The following is an 18,290-nucleotide window of genomic DNA, read 5'->3' as shown; positions in this document are numbered from 1 at the left end:
AGCTGAGACTATAGGCACATGCCACCACACCCGGCTAATTTTTGTATTTTTTTGTAGAGACTGGATTTCACCACATTGCTCAGGCTGTCTCGAACTCCTGGGCTCAAGCGATCCTCCTGCCTCAGCCTCCTGGGTAACTAAATTTCCTAAACAGGGCACAAAAAGTTCTAGCCATAAAGAAAAAAAAAAACTTGATAAATTATATTCCATGAAATTAAGAACTTCTAAGCCAGGCACTGTGGTGTGTGCCTATAGTCCCAGCGACTCGGGAGATTGAGGCAGGAGGATTACCTGAGGCCAGGAGTTCAAGCTGCAGTGAGCTACGATTGTGCCACAGCACTTCAGCCTGGGTGAGAGAACAAGATCCTATCTTTATAATCAAAATAAAATAAAATTAGAACTTCTGTTGATTAAAAGTCACCATTAAGAAAGTGAAAAGGGGCTGGGCATGGTGGCTGACACGTGTAATCCCAGCACTTTGGGAGGTCAAGGCAGGTAGATCACCTGAGGTCAGGAGTTCGAGACCAGCCTGACCAACATGGTGAAACCCCGTCTCTACTAAAAATACAAAATTAGCCGGGCGTGGTGGCGCGTGCCTGTAATCCCAGCTACTTGGGAGGCTGAGGCAGGACCTCCCTGAACCTGGGAGGTTGCAGTTGACTGAGATCAAGCCATTGCACTCCAGCCTGGGCAACAAGAGCGAAACTCTGTCTCAAAAAATAAATAAATAAATAAAAAGAAAGTGAAAAGGAAAGCTGCAGAGTTGCAGAAGAAATTTGCACCACAAAAGGCTTGTATCCAGAGCATATAAAGGACATTAACAGACCAATAGGAAAGAGAGAGATAACTCAATAGAAATGGGCAGGCAACATGAACAAGCCTGCCACAATAAGGCTTTCCAAATGCCCTGTAATCATATGGAAAGATGCTCAATATCGTAAGTCACTAGGGCAATGCAAAAGCTGCAATGAGCTAAAATGAAAAAGACTGACTTCTGAAGATTGGCAGGGGTGTGCAGCAAATAGGGCTCTTGTACCAGCCAGCGGGAGTGTGGGTTGGCACAACCGCTTTGGAAAACTTTATGATAGTATCAACTAAAGCTGAGCATACACAGCCTCTATGACCAGCAATTCCATATCTGGGCATGTATCCAACAGAAAAGTATTCATTGTGCCCCAAAAAACATGCACAAGAATGTTCACCACAGCACTACTGTCAACAGTCCTAAACTGAAAAAATCCAGATGTCCATCAGCAGTCGACTGAATAAATAAATGGCGGTGTATTCATACGAGGGTGTCCAGCAATGCAAAGAAACAAACTGTAACTACAAGAAACAAGATGGGCGAATGTCGTAGGCTTAATGTTGAGCAAGAACCGCCAGACACAAAAGAACACATATTCTATGATTCTGCTGATCAAAAGTTCAAAAACCAGCAAAACGCACATATGGTGGTAGAAGTCAAGATGATTGCTACCTTCTAGGAAGGAAGAAATTGGGAGGAGATTCAAGAGGGCTTGGGGGATACTGGAAATATTAAATTTCCCAACCTGGGTTCTGGTTACATAGGTGTGTCCATTTGGTGAAAATTCATCCACTTTTCTGTCTATGTGTTACACTTCAATAAAACATTTCCATTAAAATAAAATAAAATGGTGGCCCAGAGAGACTCATGAACTTACCCAGAGTCACGCAGTTCTTACACAGGAAGTTAAAAGTCTTAAGTTCTTATTCCTTCTTTGTTCTTCACTCTGTAAGGTCCTGGGCAAGTGACCGTCTCTTTCTGGGGTTCACTTTCCCCAACTGTGTGGAATAGAAAACACACATACATACACACACACACACACACACACACACACACACACACGTTATTGCAAAAGCTGGCAGGAGAACTAGGAAATACCTTGCTGGGCTCTCTTGGGATGTGAAACAGAGAGAGAGAAAGAGAAAGGATCTAGCTAATAGCCTGGGAGAACTCTGGGTTTCAGAAGACCACTCAGGAGAGAATTCCTGAGGATAGATGTGGAGAGAGAGAGAGAGAGAGAGACAGACAGACAGACGGAGATAGAGACAGAGAGAGACTGAAAACCAAGAAAATAAGGTGGTTGGCAACCAGAGGGAGGTGGAAACATGGGCTTGGGAGCTGGATATTCAGTGATGGGTGGAAAAGTAGCCCCTTCCTCCTCCATCACCCCCATCCCTCAGGAATGATCCCCCACCCTTGCTGTCTTGGGTGAAGAGTATTTAGGGAGGAATTAAAGGGAAGGGGGGCTGCATTCCACACCTGGGCTGACACAGTTCAGAGTGAATAGCCCGCAGGTGAGAGGCAGAGGGCAGTGGGAGTACAGCAAGGACAGGTCAGGGAGGCCAGGGTGAGGGTGACACTCACACCACTCGAGCGCGTGTTCCTTTTTTTTGAGCCAGACTCTCACTCTGTCACCGAGGTTGGAGTGCAGTGGCGCGATCTCAGCTCACTGCAACCTCCACCTCCCTTGTTCAAGCGATTCTTCTGCCTCAGCCTCCCGAGTAGCTGGGACTACAGCCACCCGTCATCATGCCCGGCTAATTTTTGTGTTGTTAGTAGAGACGAGGTTTCGTCATGTTGGCCAGGCTAATCTCGAACTCCTGACCTCAAACTCCTGACCTCGAGTGATCCGCCTGCCTCGGCCTCCCAAAATGCTGGGATTCCCACTGCGCCTGGCCCGAGTGTGTCTTCTAAACATGGGAGTGGAAGGAGAGCCTGGAGGTTTGGAGGACTCAGGTGTCCAGGTGGCGGAGCCTTGGTTTTCACATAAAAGCAGCAGGGGAAATTAGATGTGGTTTAGGGCCAACCCAGCCTAGTGAACTTTCTCCAAGCCCCTGCCCACACTCACTCACGGCTGCAGAGGGTCAGCCCCGCTGGCCAGACATGAACACAGACTCTTGGAGAATGTCGGAGGCCAAAGGCCAAAGTGGCTAGAAAAGGCGATGGCGATTCTCCTCACTGACATCTGGAGGCTTGAAGGAGAGCTCTCCCCACCCCACCCATTCCCCACCCAGACCTGTCCTTGGAGGGAAGGATTCTGACCCCCAAAGAGGCAAGGGATTCCACGCAGGTCCCAGTCCCCAAGGAAGAATAATCTGGCCCTGAGCAGCCAGGAACTAGTGGCCTGCTGATTGCAACACATCAAGGAGCAACTGATACTGAAGACCAGGGAGGTGACGGGGGAGAAAGAGGTTTACCCATAATATCATCTGCCTCTCACCGTTTGGAGGCTGCAAAGATTCTAAGGGCTTTGATTGGGCTGGGCCTCACCTGTGACTGAGCTGTCGCCAGCATGACCACAGTCCACTAGCAGGAAAACCACTTTAGTGCCTGTACAGCATAGATGAGGCCTGGAGAGGCTTCACCACATACCCAAAGCTGCACAGTTGGAAGGTCATGGGCTGCAGGGAGAAGAGGCCAGCACCCTGGGGGAGCTGGCAGGAATGCCAGGAGCTGCTTTGCTCCTGGTGTTGAAGGAGGCTCCAGGCTGGGGGATGAACAGTGGTGAACATAGCCCCCAAGAGAGATGGGAGACTGCTTTGATGAAACCCTCCTCATCAAGGCTTATCTCCAAATGCCACCTCCTCCAGCCAGCCTTCTCAGATGTCCTCATCAAAGAGGCTGTCTCCTTCCTCATCCTCATCCCCACCCCCCCAGCACACAGACCATACCAAGTCCTGTCTCCCAGCCTGAGTGGGGCCCTGCCCTGCCTGTCTCCCCCGAGCACTGACTGGCATCTGAGTAGCAGGGGTGGATGGGCTCCACTGACTGTCCTCCTCAGGGAGCCTCACATGGACTTTGAGCAGGGTAGCTGCTCACCAGCACTTAGCCCAACCAGAGAAGAGCTCCAGGCACCTCTGCCCAGCCCCAAGCTCTCCTTGGGAAAGCTGAATGACAGGTGAGGTCCAGCCCAACCCAAGGCTTCAGAATCTCTGCAGCCTCTAAACGGTGAGAGGCAAATGAGATCGTGTGGGTAAACTTTTCTCCCCGCTCATCTCCCTGGCCCGCAGTATTGGCTCCCCAGCCTGCTGCCTCCTAGAAGACTTCCTGAGGGAGGGAAAGAGGGTGGCAGAGACCAGGAGCCAGCGAGAGACAGAGGATCTTCCGGAAGCTGGGAGAGGAAAAGGAAAACTTGGGGCTGGGCGGGGGTGTTTGGCTCTCCCATGATGGCCACACTGCCCTCCAAAGCCCTGATGCCAGGGTGGACCTGCCCTCGCTGCCCCGGCTCAAGACTTGCAAAAGGTGTGGAGGGACCAGCCAGTTGCCCCATCCTGGATGGGTAGGAATAGGGGACCCCCCTCTACCTCGCAGTTCCCACCCTCCCCTGTGGTCCAGTCCCAGCCTGGAAAGTCCTGTCCAGGGGAGGAGAGGTGGTGAGTGAGTAGGGGTCCTGTCCTTTACAACAGCCTTTTGCCCCCAAGGGGCCTAGAGTCTCTCAGGCTGACAGCCCCTCCTGGGCTGGCCGGAAGGCAGAATGAGGGCTCCCCAGGGGGCAGATGAGACAGTGTCCCTCATTGTCCTCAGGGGCTGTATGGGGCAAGGGAGCAGGTGTTTACTGACTTAGGAGAGGCTTGGTTGAAATCCAGGTTTATCTGCTTAAACCACGTCGAGGGGGAGAGGGAGGCTGTTTGTTCCTATGTTTCCACCCCAAACCTCCCAGGGCAGGGCAGGGCAGGGCAGGCAAGGGAGGGCCTGGGCTCTTGACACTCCAAGGACGTCAGTCGCTGCTTCACCCGGCCGGGTTTCCTTCCTCCCACCAAACCTCTTTTGAGTGAGTGGCACCTGGATTCCTGTCCCAGCCTGTCTGTGCAGACATGAGAGATGAAGAGAGAAGGGGACAGAGAGACAGAGGGAGACAGGAACAGGAGGAGGAGGTGGGTCATGGAGGCAGCTCCGATGAAGCAGGGGAGAAGACTCCAAGAGGGACTTGGGCAGGGTCCTGGGAGCGGGGCCCGGCTGCCCAGCTTGGGAGGGGCAACACAGGGCTGATTGTCCGGGGCCGCCGCAGCCTCCCCAAACCCTCCAGTAGTTTGGGTGTGGGATGTGGCTGTGTGCCCTGGGAGGTGGCCGGTGGGCCCAGGGCAGTGTCCCCACTCCTGTCAAGCTCCTTGAGTATTTTTTCCTGTCAGCTCTGCCTCTAGGGACCGCTTCCCGCCCAGGATGTAAGGCAGGCAGCAGCTTGTCTGACCCAGCCTGGGCCTGGGGGAGCCCCCATTCTTGGTGGCCGGATAATCTGAACCAGGGAGACAAGAGAGACTGCTCCCCGCCCCTCACTTCTCTACCTCTCCTTGGAGAGCCATAAGCATCTGGGGTGCAGCCAGATTCCTGCCAGGCGGGTGGGCGGGGGGAGGGATTGCGGCAGGCAGCGGGCTACTGTTCTCCTGCACCCCCTCCCAGGCTCTGGCCTCCTCTGGCCGCCCCTCCCTGTGTCCAAGGCCTGCTCGCCTGACTGAGACGTGAGTAATGGACACAGCACAGGGCCTGACCCAAGGGCTTTGGCTGCAGGCCCAGCACTAGGAACACTATAAATATTTGGGGGAATTAATGATGCTCCTTCTCCCCAGCCAACTCTCTCCTGCAACCCAGAAGGCTTATGGGAGGAGGCCACAGTGTCCATCCCGCTGCCTCCAAGCTGAGACAGCATCAAGGATATAGGGGTCCAGACTGCTGGGTCCTTGACTGGGTTTGGCCACAGACAGGAGAACCATCTTTGTAATGCAGCTGCACCATCTCAGCCATCCCCCTGGCCTCCAGGCCGGCCAGCATCTCCTCCAGCCTGGAGACCCCAAGCCTTCTCTCTCAGGTACAGAATCCCCTGTTAATGGATGTTCTTTCTGAAATCCAGCCTCTGCCCTTCCAGGATCCCCTTCCATGGCTCTGGGATGGCAATCAATGGGTCTGCCCTTTGGGTAGTTAACAGTGCTCCTCACCTGCTCTGCTGCATTCCCTCCTGGACAGCTTCCGCCTGCTGTCACCCTGTCCAAGGGCCCAACCCCGGTGGATACCCCTAAACTCCTTGGGGTCCCCTTCCCTGCCTTAGTAGAAGCCTGGAGCGGGCATGGCCTCTCTACCTTTCCTGACATTTCCCCCTCTTCTGTGGCCTCAGATCGAGACAAGGATGTCATTTGAAAGCAATCTCTGAACACTTACCATACCAGGCAGCTAGGAGTTTTGAGGTCATCTCAGGGCGCTCCCTGTCCCCACTCCTAGGGCCCTGAGAGAGGCTGTGGGTGCGGGGCTGTACCAGGCTGGGCTGTGGAGCAGGAAAGCTGGAAGAAGGCAGCTGTATGTGCTTTTCCAATCTTACTCCCTTGTCCAGAACTCAATTTCTAATCTCATTTCATGAGACTCCTTTGACCTACTTCCTTGGATAATATTGAGCAAATTATTGAACTCCTCTAAGGCTCAGTTTCCTCATCTGTCTAATGGGGAAATGAGGGTTTTTTTGAGCATCAGATAAGATATGCATGCAAAGCACTTAGCACAAGGTAGAATATGTAGTAAGTACTCAACAAATGGTGACCAGTATGACTAAGACTTTTAAGACTTAAAGGCCAATTTTCCTTCTCCGAGTTCCCTCAGCTCCAACCTCCAGGTGTGTTTCTCATGGCCTGGGAGAAAGAGAGCTGTTCTGGAAGAAGACACCTTGAAACGGGACAAGACACTCTGCTCCAGCCTGACTAGCCCTGATCGGGCCAACCTGCTTCACCCACTGTTGCCCCCACTGCCAGGATTATCATAGGCCCCCAGATCCGGTGCCTTCCTCCCACACCTACCAGCCTGATGAGGCTGGTGCCTATCCCACTTCCAGGAAGAGGGACATAAACACAGCTGGGGTGGACGAGGGCCCCCAGCATCCTCTCCGGAAGCAATGGCCACCAGGGGCTCCAGGATGCATCAGGGAGAATCTGGGAATTCCTAGGACTCAGGTCAGGGAGTGCAGGGAGAGGAGAAGCTCCCCTTCCTAGAGCTGAAGAGAGAAGTGGCAGGGTCGTCTCCTCTGAACACTGTGTTTGGATCCCTACCACCCCCGCCTCCACACCTGGTGGATGTGATGTGGTGTCTCATTATGGTTTGAATTGCGTTTCCTTGATGACTAATGATATTGAGCATCTTTTTGTATGTCTATTGGCCATTTGTATATCTTCTTCTTCTTTAGATAAATGTCTATTCAGATCCTTTTTAACCACCTCACTGGCACGAAGCCACTAGGCTGTCCTCCCACTTTCATGTCCCCACCACAGCCTGGCTTCCCTCTAGGTGCTTCCCTCTATCAGGGCCTTTTCCTGCTTGAACCTTCAATGGCTCACCACTGCTTGCAGCCAAAAAGTGTGAAAAGTGACCGGGTGCAGTGGCTCAAGCCTGTAATCCCAGCACTTTGGGAGGCTAAGGTGGGCGGATCACAAGGTCAGGAGATGGAGACCATCCTGGCTCACATGGTGAAACCCCGTCTCTGCTAAAAATACAAAAAAATTAGCCAGGCGTGGTGGCGGGCGCCTGTAGTCCCAGCTACTCAGGAGGCTGAAGTAGGAGAATAGCGTGAACCTAGGAGGCGGAGCTTGTGGTGAGCCGAGATTGCGCCACTGCACTCCAGCCTGGACGACAGAGCAAGACTCTGTCTCAAAAACAAAACAAAACAAAGAAGTGTGAAAAGCGTTTTGTGAGAGGTTAAAAGAGGTTCTTCTGAAGATGATTCCATGGTTAAACCATGGTCAGAGTTTTGGAAAACGATACACACTCTAACCCACTCCAGGACTTTGCCGATGCATATTAGCATATAAAAGGCTCAGAGAAGTCCCAAAGCAAACAATCCTCTCTTTTTTTCTTGTTTAGAGACAGGGTCTCGCTATGTTGCTAAGATGACGCTGGATTCAAACTCCTGGGCTCAAGGGATCCTCCTGCCTCAGCCTCCTGAGCAGCTGGGACTACAGGCACGGGTCACCACACCTAGCAACAATCTTCTCCTTAACCCAGCATTTCCCAGACTGGTCTGATGATAGATTCACACCCCCTACTTGTATTTATTTTTTACAGTTTTATGGAAATATAATTCACATGTCATACAACTCATTCATTTAAAGTGTACAGTTTGGCCAGGCATGGTGGCTCACACCTGTAAGCCTAGCATTTTGAGAGGCCAAGGCAGGAGGATCGCTTGAGACCAGGAGTTGGAGACCAGCTTGGGCAAAATAATCAGATGCCATCTCTACCAAAAACAGGTATTTAATTTTATTTTAAGTTCCGAGGTACATGTGCAAGTTTGTTACACAGGTAAACACGTGCCATGGTGGTTTGCTGCACCCGTCACCTAAGTATTAAGCCCTGCATTAGCTATTTTTCCTGATGCTCTCCCTCCCCTCACCCTGTCTCCTGCCAAGCCCCAGTGTTTTCTCCCTCCCCGTGTCCATGTGTTCTCATTGTTCATCTCCCGCTTATGAGCAAGAACATGTTTGGTTTCCTGTTCCTGCATTAGTTTGCTGAGGATAATGACTTCCAGCTCCATTCATGTCCCTGCAAAGGACATGATCTCATTCCTTTTCATGGCTGCATAGTATTCCATGGTGTATATGCACCACATTTTCTTTATCCAGTCTATCACTGATGGGCATTTGGGTTGGTTCCATGTCTGCTATTGTGAATAGTGCTGCAGTGAACATACGTGTGCATGTATCTTTATAATATAATGATTTATATTCCTTTGGGTATATACCCAGTAATGGGATTACTAGGTCAAATGGTATTTCTGGTTCTAGGTCTTTGAGGAATCGCCATTCTGTCTTCCACAATGGTTGAAGTAATTTACATTCCCACCAACAGTGTAAAAGCATTCCTATCTCTCTGGGGCCTCACCAGCATCTGTTGTTCCTGACTTAATAATTGCCATTCTGACTGGCATGAGATAGTATCTTGCTGTGGTTTTGCTTTGTATTTCTCTAATGCCAGTGGTAAGGTTTTTTTTGTTTTTTGTTTTTTTTTTTTTTTTTTTTTTTTCTTGAGACGGAGTTTCGTTCTTATTGACCAGGCTGGAGTGCAATGGTGTGATCTCGGCTCACCTCAACCTCTGCCTCCCCGCAACCTCCACCTCCCAGGTTCAAGCGATTCTCCTGACTCAGCCTCTGGAGTAGCTGGGATTACAGGCATGCACCACCATGCCCAGCTAATTTTGTATTTTTAGTAGAGACGGGGTTTCTCCATGTTGGTCAGGCTGGTCTCGAACTCCCTACCTCAGGTGATCCACCTGCCTCAGCCTCCCAAAGTGCTGGGATTACAGGCATGAACCATGGCGCCCAGCCAATTTAATGGTCTTTAGAATATTCACAGATATGTGCAACTATCATTACAATCAATTTTAGAACATTTTCATTACCCTGAAAAGAAACCCTACATACTTTAGTTATCACCCTTAAATCACCACCCTTCTCTCTCTGCTCTCAACCCTAGGCAACTACTAACCTGCTTTCTGTCTCTGTATTTGCCTGTTCTGAATAGTTTATGTAAATGAGGCCATACTATATGTGGCCTTTTGGACCTGGCTTCTCAAACCCAGGATCATGTTTTCAAGATTCATTCATATTGTAGCACGTGTCAATACGCTACAATATGTGTCAGCACTTCATTCCTTACAGCCAAATAATAGTCCATTGTGTGACTGTGCCGCATGCTGTTTACCCATGCACCAGTGGATGGGTACTTAGATTGTTTCCACTTGGGGGCTATTATAAATAATGTTGCTGTGGACATTCATGTACAGGATTTTTGTTTGTTCGTTTTTTGAGATGCAGTCTCACTCTATGACCCAGGCTGGAGTGCAGTGGCACAATCTCAGTTCACGGTAATTTTCGCCTCCTGGGTTCCGGGTTCAAGTCATTCTCCTGCCTCAGCCTCCTGAATAGCTGGAATTACAGGTGTGTGCCCAGCTAATTTTTGTATTTTTAGTAGAGATGGGACAGGGCCAGGCTGGTCTCGAACTCCTGATCTCAGGTGATCCGCCTGCCTTGGCCTCCCAAAATGCTGGGATTATAGGTGTGAGCCACCACACCTGGCCCTCATGTACAGGTTTTTCTGTGAACACATGTTTTCATTTTTCACGTGTATATACCTATGAGTGAAATTGCTGGGTCACATGGCAACTCTATGTTTAACCATTTCAGGAAATGCCAGACTATGTTTTGAATCAATTGCACCATTCTACCTTTCCCCCAGCACCGCTGAGGGCTCCAATTTCTCCACATCTTCACTAACACTTTTTTTTTCTTTTTCTTTTTCTTTTTTTTTTTTTTCTGAGATGGAGTCTCGTTCTGTCACCCAGGCTGGAGTGCAGTGGCACGATATTGGCTCACTGCAACCTCCGCTTCCTGGTGTAAGTAATTCTTCTACCTCAGCCTTCCGAGTAGCTGGGACTACAGGCATGAGCCACCACATCTGGCTAATTTTTGTATTTTTAGTGGAGATGAGGTTTTGCCATGTTGGCCAGGCTGGTCTCGAACTACTGGCCCCAGGTGATTCGCCCACCTCAGCCTCCCTAATTGCTGGGATTACAGGCATGAGCCACTGCACCTGGCCATTGCTAACACCTTTTATCTAACTTTTTGCTTCTAGTCGTCCTTGTGAGTATGAGGTTGTATCTTATCATGGTTTTGTCTTGCATTTCCCTGATGGCTAATGGTATTGAGCATTTTTTTAGTGTGCTTATCGGCCATTTCTATATCTTCTCTGGAGAAAGGTCAGTCTATTCAGATCCTTTACCCATTTTTAAATTGGGTCATCTTTTTACTACTGAGTTATAGGAGTTCTTTATTTTGATAGAGGTCAGTTTATCTATTTTTTTCCTTTGTTGCTTTTACTTTTGGTGTTATATTTAAGAAACCATTGCCAAATCCAAGATCACAAAGATTTACTCCAGTGTTTTCTTCTAAGAATTTTATAGGTTTAGGGCCCAGGGCAGTGGCTCATGCCTGTAATCTCAGCACTTTGGGAGGCCAAGGTGGGCAGATCACTTGAGGTCAGTAGTTCAAGACCTGCCTGGCCAACTTGGGGAAACCCCGTCTCTACTAAAAATACAAAAATTAGCTGAGTATGTTGGTACACGCCTGTAATCCAAGCTATTCAGGAGGCTGAGGCACGAGAATCGCATGAACCTGGGAGATGGAGGTTGTGGTGAGCCGAGATGGTGCCACTGCACTCCAGACTGGGCAACAGAGAGAGACTGCATCTCAAAAAGAAAAAAAAAAACTTTATAGATTTAGCACTTATATTTAGGCTATATTAAAACATAGGCTTCCGTTTTGAGTTAATTTTTGTATATGGCCTGAGGTAAGGTAACTTCATTCTTTTGCTTGTTGATATCCTCCTAGTATCGTTACAAAACATCCCATAGCATCTTATGGGACTCTGGTGCTCCCGGAAACACTAACTGGAAAATGTTGATGAGGTCCAAGTTTCTTAGTCTGGCACAAGGCATCTCACCATCTGCCCCCAACTTGTCTTTTCCCAATTTCTCCAGGCTGGTCTCTTGCTATTCTCCAGATTTGTACTGGGCTTTCCTGTCTCTGTGCCTTAGTGTGTGCTGTTCTGTAGGTCACCCCCACCCCATGCACACATCTTTGCCTGCAGAAATTCATTCATCCTCCAAGGAAAAATAATAGCTAACATTTATTGAGTGTTTGACATGTACCTGACATTTTTTCTAAGAACATTATTTGTGTTACCTCATTTAATTCTTGCAGCGACTCTATGAAGCATATACTCCTATTGTACCCGTTTTACAGATGAGGAAATCAGTGCTCAAGGTGGTCAGGTAACTTGCCCATGGTTATGCAGTTATCAAGTGATGGGGGAAGAATTTGAACCCAAGCAATCTGACTTGAGAGTCCCTGCTTTTAACAAATCATTACTCTCCTATCAGTCTTTGCTTATCCCTGCAACTCTGTCCACCACTTTATTTGTACTAAAGTATGTTTACTGAGCTTCACCCTGTATTTCACTGAAATAACAAGTTAGTGAGTGAGTAAAAGAATGAATAGAACTGGATTCTCAGAGTTGGAAGGGACCCAAGTAGTGGTATGCATTCCAGCATAACCACCCGACTTGATGGATGGGGAGGTCTCTGCAACTCTCCAGGGTCACAAGGTAGGGACAGAGGCCACATCAGGACCCAAGTCTCTGCCCCTCCTGCCAGGCAGTGTTGACACCATGCTGGCTGCGCCTCCATGCCGCACATTACTTGAGTATCTCCTTGAGACTCCAATCTGAACTCAGTCCGAAGCAAACAGGACAAGACCCCTGGGACTCTGCCCTGTCTCCCTCCTCCAGGGAGGGGGGTTAGGCCTGGCAGAGCTGCTCCTGGGCTTCAAGACCCTCCTGGTTCCTCCCCCATGCAGGGCCATCCCTGGGGTCTCAACCTAGCTTTCTCTGTTTCCTTGGAGGGAGCATCGGGAATGAAAGGTGGCAGGCAGCCAGGGGCACAGGGTGGGGCGGGAGGAAGGGCCCCAGGTCCGGTTCATTTCCTGGCACCGTTGTTTGCTGCATGCCCCTGGCTTCTGGTGGCTGTTTCCACCACGCCCACAGCGTTCCTCCCTGGCTGAGTGGGCAGCTGGCCTGGGCTGGAATCTCCCACATCCTCGGCCTCCGTTGTCTCTCCGCTGGGACCGCTCTCAGAGCCCAGCAGATCTAGGGGAGAATTCTGCTCCTCACGCTGCACATGACCTTGGGCATGCCACTTTGCCCGTCTGGGCCTTTGTTTCCTCTTCTGGAAAAGGGGAAAACGTGACTGATCTCACAGGCTTGTCATGAAGAATCAAGGATAATATACATGAAGGGCTGGCACAGTGAGATTCTCAATAAAAACGACTATCCCTTTTTCTCTGCCTACCTCTCCCCATTTCCCCCAGTCTTCCAGGATGCCCACTTCCGGCTGCCTCCCCATCCCTGTGTTGGAGTCTCAGTCTGAGCCCTAGGTAGAGCCTTTTCTGGAGTCCTCTGTGATGGGAACACCTTCCCCAGGTGCTGGGCCCTCTGCTCGCTCTTGGGTACCCATAGAAACACCCACGCCTCACAGCGATGGGACCTGAGGGGACCGACGGGGACATCGTGAGTGTTTCAATGGACCAGAGGAGGTTCAATTTGACATCATTCATCTCCATCCAAGCAGAACACTGTAGTAGCAGCCATTGGCAGGGTGGAGAAAGAGGGTCTGAGCTGGCTTTCCTAGAGGTCAGAGTTCTTGGTGGAGAGACAGCCACTGCCATGCCATGCCACCATGACCGCCATCATCCCAGTAGGAAACAGGCAAACAGGACAAGATCCCTGGGACCCTGCCCTGTCTCCCTCCTCCAGGGAAGGGGCTTGTTTTCTATTTATTTTACTATGTGCTGGGCACTGTGTGAGATTCATTGACTCGCCACAAGGGTTCTATGACTAGGGTGCAATTATTAACTCCATTTTACAGATAGAGAAACTGAGGCATGGAGCGCTGAAGCAACTTCACCCAAGCTAACAGGTGACCTAATGTGGCGCATGCTCCATCAGAGGGAGAAACAGAGCTATGCTGAACTGGAAAGCATCTGCTGAAACTTTGGAAGCCTGGAAGGTGGTGGATTTCAGTTGGCCTTGAAGGAAGGGGAGCCGTCAACAAGCCAGAGGAAGCTAGAGTGTTGCAGGGAGAGGACAGGGAGAGGGCAAAAAGCTAGAGTGCTCCAGGGCCTGGAGAAAGCGGCAAGCAGATGTTTGGGGCACGAAGACCTGCCTCACAGGCCGGGGTTGTGTGGAGAGTGGAGGACAAGGGCTGAAGGTGAGCAGGGTGGTTTGCCAAGGACCTCAAACTCCAGGCTGGGGAGCTGGGCTTTGGGTTTTGTTCTGTAAGGTATCCAGGGTTGGGTTTTGAGTGGAGTCAGATCAGGGAATAAGATGGCCTCCTGGAGCCAGGTGACAGTTGACTTGAAGGGAAGGGAAGGGAAGGGCGCCGTGTGCTGGGCCCAACGCCAGGTGCTTCCCATCGATGGCTCAGTTAACCCTCACCACGGCCCTGAGAGTTGGGCATCGCTATTACTACCTCTTTGCAAATAAATAAACTATGGCTCAGAGATGACCAGAGGCCAGTTAGAGGCTAATGTGCATTGGGGTGGGAGGGACCCCACGGCCTGGGAGTGGGGCCAGGATGCAGGCCATGATTGCACACTGGCAGGGACAGTGGGTGTGCAGTGCCATGAGGGCTTCTCAGGGCATCTGCAGGTGCAGAAAGGAGGGAGGGATGCTCAGAGAATGAATGAAGTATGGACCCCTGGAGCTACAGCCAGGGTCACCAAGAAGCTAGAGTGAGAAGAGGGCTGGAAGGAAGAGCAGAGCTGAGGAGCTAGAGCCCACGGTGCAGGTGGTGAGAGGACTATAGAAACAGGGGATCAAGGCCAGGCGTGGTGGCTCCTGCCTGTTATCCCAGCACTTTGGGAGGCTGTCTCTCCACCAAGAGCAATGGATCAATTGAGGTCAGCAGTTTGAGACCAGCCTGGCCAACATGGTGAAACCTCATTTCTACTAAAAAAATACAAAAATTAGCTGGGTGTAGTGGTGGGCGCCTGTAATCCCAGCTACTTGGGAGGCTGAGGCAGGAGAATCACTTCAACTCAGGATATGGAGGTTGCAGTGAGCCGAGATCACGCCACTGCACTGCAGCCTGGGTGACAGAGCGTCAGTCTCAAAAAAAGAAGAAAGAGAGAGAGAGGAGAGATGGAGGGAGGCAGGGAGGGAGGAAGGCAGAAAGAAAGAAGGAAGGAAGGAAGGAAAAAGAAAGAAAGAAAGGGAGAAAGAAAGAATTGGGGATTAGGAGGGTTATCTTGGGTGAGCCTCCTGTGGTCTCAGCCTGACCACACAAAGCCAGGCTGGCACAGCCTGGTCAACATCAAAGCCAAGGCCTCAGGGAAAGGCCTCTAAGAATTTTCCTGTGTTCACGGGTTTGGCATGGACCACCTTGTGGTCCCTCTGGGCTTCAGTCCCTCGTCTAGCTCCAACCCTAGTCCAGGGCCTTTGGCAAATTGCCAGCTCCACCTAGCAGGCCCTAGAGGTGCTAGAGATTTCCTGGCTGTCCTTGCTGCTGCCCTCTTCCCATGTCCCCTGCATCCCCCCTGCCACCAGCTCCTCCTCAGCCCCTCCCCTAAATGTCCCTCAAGCCTATCTACATCTCCACAGCCCCTTGCCCTGCAGTAGGATGGCCCCTTGCCCTTTCCATTTTCACCTCCACATTAGCCCCCAGATGGATCTCCTTAACTCCCGATCAGAGGGAGCACTGGACCCACAAAGGCTGTCGGCTCATTCTCTTGTGTGAATCCATCAGCTCCCCTCAGTTCCAAGGCCAGCAAGCCAAAGCCTAAACTCGGGCAGGCACCAGTGTTTCCCTGAGCATGTCCCTATGTCCCTCATGTTGCTGTGCTGTGGTTTCTGCCCCATTACCCTGCTCGTGTTGCATCTGGCTCCCCTCCCTTCTCTCTGCCATGTGGTGGGCTGGGCTCTCACTCTGCCTCTGGGTCACACCTGCCAGAGACGCTGCCCAGGGCAGTTCTGCCATTGAGGGTGTGGCCCTGACACCCCCCAAACCACATCTGACTCCTCCACTCAGAGGGGTCCCTGACATCCATGACAAGGTGGGGAAGGGGTCCTCCACAGGAAGAAGGCCAAGGCCCTGGGGGATTGTTTTCCAAGGATGCGAAAGCCTCTTCATCATTGCCCTCATCCTGCTAACAGCCAGAGAAGCAGGTGCCACGGGCCTGGCTGGAACCCCTGCCCACCCCACCTGCCCCCACTAAATAATTATTTACCCCAGCTCTTCCCCATGCTCTGGCCCTCCTGACCCCTGACCACCTTAATAGTTGCCTGACTCATTTGTACCTCAGGGCCAGAGTCTCTGTGGGCGATGCTGTCACATCCTGCCCCTCCCTGCCTGGGAGCACTAGGGGTACTCTGCCAGGTAGGGCTCCTGCATTTAAACAGGAGCCTTCAGGAGGTAAGGCTCAAACCCATAGGAGGGCTGCCTAATAGTGAGCATGTCTGTGATCCTGGCAGGAAAGGAGAGAGCCATTGTGGGGATGGGGAACTTTTGCTGCCTCCCAGATCAAGCTCCCTAAGGGCGCCTTGCCCTGGACATCAGACCTGGGGTCCCAAGAACAGGGCGTGTGCCTTCCCTCAGTCTGCCCTAGGAGAGCTAACTCCTTAGCTTGGCTGACACTTGCAAGCAGGTTTCAAACCAGCAGTAATTAGTCCCACAGGGGTGAGGTCAGCAGTGAGGGGCTTGTGGGAGCTGTGATGAGGGATGAGGGCTGGGAGAAGGCTTCAGCCTGACTTACTGAGGACCTCGGTCCATTCAGAGCAGGCAGGGAGGAGGAAGTGAGTCAGTGGGCACAGCGATTCATGCCTCAGAACTCTGACTTTCTTTTTCAACCCACTGAGCCAAGACGTTTGTCCCAACAGGATCCAAGGGTGGGGGAGGGGACGGGAACCAAGGGATATTAAAGAGACAGGGCCAGCCTCTTATTCGCCTGCACTGGGCTCCTGTTTTAGTGCCATAGAGTATGTGGTGATCGATCTCAGCTGGACACACCGTGGTTGAAGACCTGCCACATGATGGAGAAGCTGCTATGGGGGCTGGAAAACACAGTTGTCAACAACTGAGCATAACCACCACCACTTAGGGGAAGAGCGGCTGACTTCTGGGCCCCAGTTCTTTTTCAACAAACCCATGAATTTGGCATCTTTATGTGGAATTTATAGATGAGGAAGCAGGTGAAGGGACTTGTCCAAGGTCACAGTCCCACTGGTCTAATCGTACTGCAAGGCCGAGTGAGAAGTCAGTGCGAGTCCTGGACAACTCAAGAGTGACTAGGGATGGTGGTTGGCGTGGGGGTGGGAAAAGGCTTTACTGAGAAAGTAGAAACTCATGAAAGATTTCGAAGAACAAGTGGAGATTTTCCAACTGAACAAGTGAGGAAAGGGCATTCCAACCAGAGGCACCGGCGTGTGCAGAGGTTGGGTGGCATGGCTGGCCTGGTGCTGTCATGCCGGACCTCTGCTGAATTTCAGTGGGGATGGCACCAGGTTCAAGAGGCTGAACAAGAGACCCAGAGTCAGTGAACGAGATATAGGTTTATGGGGAGCTTACATGCAGGGACAGTCCAGTAGCAGTGGGCCAGACAGCACCACAACCGCTTGCAAAATGCATGGCATTTATATAGCTTTTTCACTTAGTACCCTGCCCCGGCAACCTCTAGCTGGCAACCCACATTTAACCCAAAACAAAAGACCTCAATCCCCAATCCCCTCCATGGCTCAAATTCCATAAGAGATGGGCCGGGGGCTTAGATGTTCCTCATAGATAAGAAATCAGTCTCTGGGTTGGCCACTCTGATTCCTTAGCTCCAAATTATGAATGCAGATTTTTCTTAAGTTATTGTTGTCAGATGCATCTGCCATGCAGGTGTGTTAATGGAATCCTTCTGGGATTGGGGACCAGGCACCGAGACAGAGGCTGTGACAGGAGGAGCCCCTTGTTGAGGAAGAAAGGAAGATGCTAAGTACTTCTGGATACATGGAGTCCAAGGAGCCTGCGGCCAGCCGGAGGTGACTGGCAAGAGTTAAACATCAATGCTGGAGCCTGGCGGGTATCATCAGCATGGAGGAGAATGTTAACGAACAAGGGGTCAACTGTGGAGACATGAGAGATGAGAATCACAAACAGATGCTCAAAGTGGACTGAGGAATCTTGCAAGGGGGAGAGAATTCTAGGAAGGAGAGGGTAGAGAGGAGTTTAAATAAAATACAGATGGAGAGGTCAACAGGTCGCTGCTGCCACCCTAGAAAGGTCAGAGGGAAAGGGGCCAAAGTTGTCCATAGCATTTGCCCATCAGAAGAGACTGGTGCCCAAGGAGAGAAGGAGGCTCCAGTGAGATGGAGGGGGACGAAGGCAGACTGGGGAGGTGGAAAGGGTCACGGTAAACCTAAGGGCAGGATCCCTACTCCAGGAGAGGGTGGACAGGTGACTCCACTCAAAGGATGTGACTTCTAGGCTGTGACCTCCTGGGAGAATAGAGGGTAGCCCAGATGACTGGGGGTGGAGAAACAGCAAAAGTCTGGAGGTAAGAGGAAGACTGGCTCCATCAAGGAACTGCAAGGTGCTCTGTGGCCTGGGTGAAGAATTAGAACAGGTGAAGGGCAGCGGTGGGGAGGGGTGGAAAGATGAGCAGGGCCATCTCAGGGATGGTGTTGTATCCTGAGGGCAGCAGGG

The 18,290-nt window shown here is 51.1% G+C and overlaps 1 long non-coding RNA gene across 1 annotated transcript; it reads left to right on the top strand.

Annotated features, from left to right (window-relative positions):
- Positions 1-4,783: 4,783 nt before the first annotated feature.
- On the top strand, positions 4,784-7,416 carry LOC123569394 (uncharacterized). The gene is made up of 3 exons (XR_006693033.3): positions 4,784-4,899; positions 5,590-5,828; positions 6,599-7,416. It is a non-coding gene; the product is annotated as an uncharacterized lncRNA (long non-coding RNA).
- The last annotated feature ends 10,874 nt before the right edge of the window (positions 7,417-18,290 follow it).

Source organism: Macaca fascicularis, chromosome 16 (assembly GCF_037993035.2).
Source record: "Macaca fascicularis isolate 582-1 chromosome 16, T2T-MFA8v1.1".
Classification (NCBI taxonomy): domain Eukaryota; kingdom Metazoa; phylum Chordata; class Mammalia; order Primates; family Cercopithecidae; genus Macaca; species Macaca fascicularis.
Note: the sequence above shows the minus strand (reverse complement) of the source record. Positions and strands in the feature narration are given on the sequence as shown.